The sequence below is a fragment of the Cupressus sempervirens genome, chromosome 11, assembly GCF_028749045.1.
Source record: "Cupressus sempervirens isolate cs-2001-9-10 chromosome 11, ASM2874904v1, whole genome shotgun sequence".
Taxonomy (NCBI): domain Eukaryota; kingdom Viridiplantae; phylum Streptophyta; class Pinopsida; order Cupressales; family Cupressaceae; genus Cupressus; species Cupressus sempervirens.
The window spans coordinates 92,842,171-92,850,409 of NC_143128.1; positions in this window are offsets into that span (position 1 = coordinate 92,842,171).

The following is an 8,239-nucleotide window of genomic DNA, read 5'->3' on the forward strand; positions in this document are numbered from 1 at the left end:
ATAAAGAAATAAAGAAATCAACACCATTAACACTTTGACACAATATTTGGTAACCCAAAAATCCTCCAAGGAAAAGGTAAAATAGGGGTGGGGATGACACCCACAATGCTTCACTATTGTAGTAATAAAGTTGGCCTGTCATGGCTTACAATTGATCACTTTTGGTGTTCTACTTTGTTAGGAGTAAGAAGGGCTATTAGGTCCACCTTGTAAAAGGATTTTACAATATAATTAAGTATGCACTTTGTTAGGAGATTCAACAAAGGACTATTAGGTCCACTTGGTCAGAGGATTTTACTAATGCACCTATTAGGATGGATTAGTAGGTTGATCTTTACTTTGCAACTTTATTTGCTGATGTAGATCCTTTGAAGATTGTAATCATCTAAGTGTGACAGATAAGTCTTTGCTCTGCCCTTTAAACTACTTTGTAGCCTGCTTACTCAGTCTTCTTTATCTGCTTTTTATATTCCATCTTTGATCATTCCATTCACATATACATATCTCTCATCTTATACAAGCTAATTTTCCTTCCTTATATATCCATAAAACAATAACTCTATGCCAAGTTGAATCACACAAGATATATCTTAATAATAACCAAATTATACCTTTAAGATGACCAAATGATGATGCTCGGGATACACCATGGATTATGGTGTTATAATGATGTTTAGGAAATATAGTAATTTTGGTGACACTAGATGCTCATGTAACACTTTAGCACTCAGGTAACACTAGATCATACTAACTGGAACTGGTAGCTTGGCTCATACTATGAACTTGGCAAGAACTCTGAACTCGGTTCACACTGAGAACTTGGTTTCCACTAATAAAATTGATAATTTAGTCTATACTATGAGCTTAGTTAACACTATATCCTTGAATTGCTTGGTCTACACTGAAACTTCTTTTTTGAAGGAAAGCTTAGTTGTAGTATTAACCAACTTTCCTAGATAACTTAAGTGTTTTGTCACTAATTGACAACATGTTTTTCCATGGGGTCAAAAATCTCCCCCTTTGTGATTAGTGACAAAAACACTTATCTTGAGTAGTTCTATCAGCAATAAAAAATATCTTAATCAAAAAGTTTCTGTCAAATTCCCCCTTTCCATGTGCTTGGATCTGCAATTCAGTTTGAACTGAAAATTGTGGCTTGGTCACAACTGAATTGAATATTGGATTTTTCAAAATTGTTTTTGTTTATCTATACATTTGATTATCTACTATTTGTACATTTGATCATCTACTTTACTTTACATAGACATATACATTTCCCTCTATATTTTCCTCTTGTACATTTTCTACTATATTTCCCCCCTTGTTTTTGTTACAAATTCTATAAACATATCTTTACAAGGTTATACCAAAATGAGTGAGGAAATCATGATGCACTTTCAAAATTAAAGATGTAGTTTTATCCCATTTTTTTTTCAATATTTTCAAAATGTGTAGTTCAATCTAAAGTTTAGTTGATAACTCCATGAGATATGCAATGTCTTTGTATGTTCAACATGTTTCTACATCACATCCATGTGAGGAAGTATCATGATTTGAATGTCTAATATAGTTTCCCTAATTTTGGCTTCCTCCCTCAATAATTTTTCTTGCAAACATATCAAAAATATGACTTTTACAAAATGATTGGAGGTGGAACTCGGGTCAAGTACTAATTGACTAGCACTGTTCTTCAAGTCTTCATCAATATTTGTTAGTTTATCCTTTATTTCCTTGGTGAAAATGAAGTATCACATAATTTTGTGAATAAGGAAACAACATTATTTACAACTCCTTCTAGAGTACCAATGAGCATGGACAATTCCACTTGATCAATAACAATTTTCTTTGCTACAATCTCTGAAGTTTTATTTTCAATTTTCCTTTCTTCCCTTTGCAGAAGTTTATCCTAGCCATCTATATATTTATTGAATTTATGTACAATATCAACTAATTTATCAATAATAGGGACCTTATTATTTACCTCAATTTGCATAATGTCTAAAAATATGTCCTTGATGTCTTCAAGAATGTTTCCTTTATCCCTTTTTACTTTCAATTCTCTCTACTATGCTCTCCACAGTTCACTCAAAATTACCATATGATTAATAGTGAGATTGGATTGATCCCAACTTAGAATCACAATCTCAGTATCAAGATCTATCTCTTCACAGATCTTTTCTTTTCCCTTAGCACTAGTAGAAACCATGATTTCTTTGACTTTATCTTCATCCTTCTTCTCTTCTCCACTCAGTTGACTCTTAGATTCTTCTTTACTTTCTTTGTCAACCTTTTCCTAATCCTTTTTTTATTTCTACTTGGTTAAGCCTATCCTAGAGGTAGTAAGAGACTGTTGATCAATTACTACTTGAGTGGATGCAAGACTTTGTTTCTCCTTCTCTATCTTTTCTACACTTGATGAAGCAATGACTTGGCTTGGAGTAGAGGGTAGAGAGGCAATTACATTAGCTGCCATCATTTCTATATATGACTTTTCTATATTCTATATTTTTGGCTCTTCATCTTTTTCTATCTTATTCTCTTCCTCAAGAATAGTTTTCCACAACTTTTTTGTGGATTGAACAACCTCTTCAATGTTATTAGACAAAATTTGAAATGCATTGAATCTAGGAGTCTGCCTTTTTTCATGTTTTTTCATGGTCTCCTTGATTTCTTCATTTGTGAAGTTAGGCATGATGCTCTTCAAATTTTTTCCTCTGATGTTCCTCTCTATTTTCACAACATTGGTCCATATTTGTGTTACTTCCTTAAGTAAGACATTAGGAGCTTGGCTCTTTAGCTCATTTGGATCATACTTCCATTTAGCCATCTTTTCCATCAGAGAATCTTCTATTTGTTGTTGCTCCTCCTTGCCTCTAGATTTATATTTTATGTAATTGAATCCTACCATGCCACTTCCTTCCTTTGACCTTTTCAATTACTACTCAAAGGATAGTGGGGCCTTCTTCAATTAAAATTTAGGAGTTTTTTCTTCCTCTTCATCATCATCCTAAAGCTTCAATTTCATTTTTGACTTTCTTGCAGTAGTCATCATAGGGGTAGCTAATTTCTTAGGTAAATCTTTCTTTTGTGCTATCATGATCACTTTATTAATCTCATTGAGGTTTTGACAAAGTAGTGACAAAATACTTACTCATTATCTAGCATAGTTAGATGGTCATCATTGCGACTGGGCCACTACTTAGGCCAAGTGCATAGTGCATACCAAGTAAATAGTAGATGCTAAGAAAATAGTGTTTGTTGAGTGATTTAGGTGTAGAGAAAATAGTGTGTGTCAAGCCATTTGGGAGCCAAGTAAACAACATTAGAGCACAATTAAGGCCAAGCATCAAAAGCCTATTGATACCAAGTAACTAGTTAATGACATAGAAGTTTGTAATGACACAAAATTTTATGTAAACCATTTTTGGCCAACATAATCTTGAACTTTCAATGTTAATAGATAAGGATGGAGTCATGTCATGCATCCCTATTTGACCCATGTAACAAATTAGAAAAAGGGAAGCATTAAGTAGCAATGGAAATCAACCAAATCAGTTGATTATTACCTATGATGGTCTCCATGATGCCTATTTAAAGAGGTAAACCCTAAGGGGGAGTTATGTGAGAACAGAGATATGAAGAGGAGTATCATGGGTGAAAGGAGGTATGGGGAAGATGCTTAATTGAAGTTTAAGTATTGAAAAACTAGATGATGAGAACATAACCAGTTATAAATACAAGTAGTGAACGGTCAAAGAAGATACATTTGATCAGAAGGATCAAGATACAATCAGGAAAGAGGAGATCTGACATCTAGCAAAAGGGTGCTAACTAAAGGACCAGGTACTAAATCATTTTGAAAAGTGATATAGGGTAAATCTCTTAATAGAGTAGTTCTAATAGACTTTTTAAAATCTCCTAACAAAGTGCTTACTTAATTGTGAGTATAAATATTTTAGTCAAGGTGAGACCTAACAATCTTTGCAAGCCTTTAACATGGCAGACCTCTCATAGGGTAGATCATAGTTTATGATCAAAAATTTGCAGCCATAATTGGCCACATTTTATTTCTATAGTAGTGAAGATTTTTGGGTTTCATCTATTGAAGTTGATGAAAGATCAACCCCACAGCTCCCAAGAATAACCTGCATGCAAACACTTGTCACAGAAAGGGAGAAGGAAAATCTGTGGAGGTTAGAATTGCTAGATCCATATATGAGACATTCTCGATGAGTAAAAAGAGAGATTTCTTATTATCAAAAATGAATTAATCTGGTAATTAAAAAAAGAGATCATCCTTATAAAGGAGATCAAAACCCTAAAAAGGTTTAACCTAGGTTGCATAATAATACTTAATAAAAGAATAAATTATTATTTGCCTAGAGTTTTGCTTAAGTATACTAGAGTTAATTAGAAAATATCTAATTACTCTAACACCCCCCCTTAGGATAAACTTAGGGAGTAGCTAAAAACCTAGAAACTACTACTGAAAGTACAATTGGGTCCTGACAGCAAAGCTTGATAAGGTAATCAAGCACTGAAGAAGCTAGTGAAGGACTGAAGAAGCCATGCTAAAAGAAACTAGTGAAGGACTGAAGAAGCCTCCAGACTAGGGAATATCCTAGAAGTTAGGAATAAAAGATGATCAAGAAGAACATAACTAAAGCATGTAGAAGCTACAAATCTCTATCAAAAGTAATTGGTGATTTGAAGAACCTCCACTAAAATAGAACCTGAATAGGTAGAGAAGATTATAATTTATATTGAATTAGGAGACACACAAAGTAAAACAACTAAACTTGAAGATAGAAATGGCATAAAATACCAATGCCTAAAAATATGATCAATTGAACATGGAACACTACAAGTGTATATATGGTAGATGATCCATCTCACTGAAATGCATAGGTACCCAACCACTTCATCCACCTAATACATAGAAACACACGCTGAATACATAGCTCACTCCATCGAACCAAGGAAGCATGAGAAACAATAAAATAACCTCCCTAATGCAGATAAGGTTATGTGATAGGCAACTAGACAAGTGGGCCAAAAGAACTACATATCAAGGAACCATGATCAAGATGCACAAAAGAGTACATATGTGTGTACTGAGGTGATCAATCTTAGACACATCATGAGGCTAATGTCATGGAAGGGACACTCACTGGACAAAGGAAGATGGCAAATAAAGGCAAAAAATCAACCCCCATGGCACCTTAATTAGAGTAGTGCATGTACAATAAGGAACAAGATATGGTGAATCTCAAGAATACAATAATCTGTATGAGTCCCCTCAGATGACACTGCTCAAATAGAAGGCAAAATAAGGAAAAACTACTAAAATGAAAATACAGATGCAATATGGCACTTTATCTTAGTGTGTTTGCAAGAATGCATACAAATGATGTCTAAATAGACCAAAAGAGACATAAGACTAATATAATAAATAGTAAAAGTTGTGACAAATCATCAAGATTGATCCTTGGACTTGAAACAACCAAGATATCCACTAGAATGCAAAAAAGAAAAACACTGAATAGAATGTACTTGGAGAAAAACATGGAAAAAACAAATAACATTACTAAAAAGAGGTCAGAAAGACCTTTCCAATGATATAAAAAATTCCCAAATCAGAGATTGAATGCTCAAGATATGTCTCCTAGAGTGCAAAATTGTACCTCTGACTTTAATAGTAGAAAAAGCCATAAAAAAGCATCAAAATTGAAAATCATTTGTACCACTATGATGGGCTCAGAATGAGCTTTCCATTAGTATCTCATTTGCAAAAAAAGAGTTTGTATGCTTGAGATATGAACAAAAAAGTGAAGGTAGGTCCAAACAGAGCCTGAAGAGGAAATAGTACTGCTAATGCAATGTTGATGTCAGCAAGTGATGAGTATAAATTTGATGGGAAAAAGGTCATTGAGGAAAAAAAAGGCCATAATATGACCCCTATCATAAAAAAATAGAAACATTATGTCAGATCAAAGGGCTAGTGCCAAAAAAAATCTAATAGCCAAAGAGAGCATATGATGGAAAAAAATCCAAATCACCTTCAGTGCCAAAAAATGCCAAACAAGGAAAATAATTCTTGTTGGAAGTGCCAAAACAATGCAATCATAGGCTCCATCTCAAAAATTCATCAAGAAAATCCAAAAACAACTCAGTGAGTGGCTGAGAAACCATTGATATTAATGGGGCCCACTGACAAATCTTCTTGAGAAACTATGCCATAAATGAATTTGAGCTTGTCAAAGTTTCACTGAGTTGGTGGTTTTAGATGTTTAGACATCCAAAGAAAATCACACCCTCCATTTACAAGTGCATGCTCATGCATAATAAGGGGTCTAAAAAAATAGCACTACCAAATAACACCAATACCCCATGAATCATGGGGTGAACTCCACCAATTCAAAAATCCTTGAAGTCTAACAGATGTCCAAAGTGCAAAGGAGGCCCAATAATTAAGGTGTTATAGGAGCATGAGACACACATAATTGGAGGATCCATAGTCCATGAGTGATGAGGGACTTAAATTCTTTAACTATTGGGCATGCATGGAAAAAGTGCATATACACCAAAAGAAGGCTCACCTATAGAGAGAAAGAGATCATTGGTGGGAAGAAAGGGGTTTTCAATGGGAGGAAGAACCACCAATAACCACACAAAAATATTGCACATTGACATGGACAAGAGAAGAGCATTGACTTCCATCATTGACTATAAGTAAACATTGCCAAGCACGAAGACCATAAATTTGACTATGTTGTGGAACCTTAGAACAAAATACACAGTCCTCTATGCCCAAAAAAGGCATGGGTTCCACCAAAAAAGTCTCCACCCATAAACGAGGCACCATGGCTGGTAAAAAATTGGTTGAGCCTAGAAAAATAGGGCAAAGGCATCCAAAACAAGTCCTTGTGCTTTCAAAAAATTGTGCAAATTGGCCACAGGAGTACCCTCAGAGGCCAAACAAATGTGATATCATGGACTTCAGGGTGGACAGATTGCCAATAATAACCCCTAATATGAGCATTATAATTTGAAATTACAAACACACTAACTATAAAAAACCCTTGTCACTCTCCTCCATGAAACACAAACCAAGAATGTTGATAGTGGAACTGCCAAAAATATTAACTCCACCATCAGTGCCAACATGGTTCATAGAGACTAAACACCAAAAATTTGTGATTGGACAAAGACCCAATGGATATTTCTATGATTGATGTGGAAAACAAAGTGGAGACTATGGGTAAAATTTTTTTTAGATTGCCAAAGAATATTATGCCATCCAAAAAGATAATTGCCAATTTGTATGTATTCCAATCCATTCAATCATTGCATGCCGATGGAAAATGACCAAATAAATAGCTATGGGGTTTGAGCTAGTAAATAGAAAATATTCATGCATTAGCCAGAAAGTAAAATCTCTCCCAAAATGCATCCACCCAAATAAGTGCCAAAATTAATGTCAGTGCACAATGCAAAGCACAGGCCCATAAAATGCCAGAGAATCTCGATTCCCAAGAAGACTAGGTGAGTCTTGTTAAAGTTGAACTCATGCATGTACAGGTCACCAAGAGAGGTGGAGATGACTTGAGGGCCCGACTGGGCACTGGAAGGAGGGTTTTTTTTAAATGTATTCAATAGCTAGCCTAATGAATGGGTCACCGTAGGTTCCAAACAAGTCCACCCAGCTCAAAAGAAGCACCCATATTTTTACATACAAAAATTATTACGATAACATTTTTGGATGAAAAATAAATAATAAATAAATCACTACCTCATTTTGTGTGCCCAAGTAAAAAATGACTTGGGTACAAATTATTTTTGCCTCAGATTTCAACAACGTTCAAATTGGATGTATTTTAAATAGAAATAGGGGTTTTTGAGTAGTCTGAGCCCAATGGTGATGTCCACTTTGGCTCAAAGTGCCTCAAAAATTAGTGGACCCCCAGATCCATTGAAAAAACCTATGAAGCTCATATCTTAAAACCAATGCCAAAACCCTCAATAATAGAACAAGGGCATGAAGATCTAAGGCTCTGATACTATGTTGAAGTTAATGAAAGATCAACCCCATAGGTCCTAAGAATCATCTACATGCAAACACTTGTCACAGAAAGAGAGAAGGAAAATCTATGGAGGTTGGAATTGCCAGATTTATAGATGAGACATTCTTGATGAGAAAAAAGAGAGATTTCTTATTATAAAAAATGAATTAATTTGG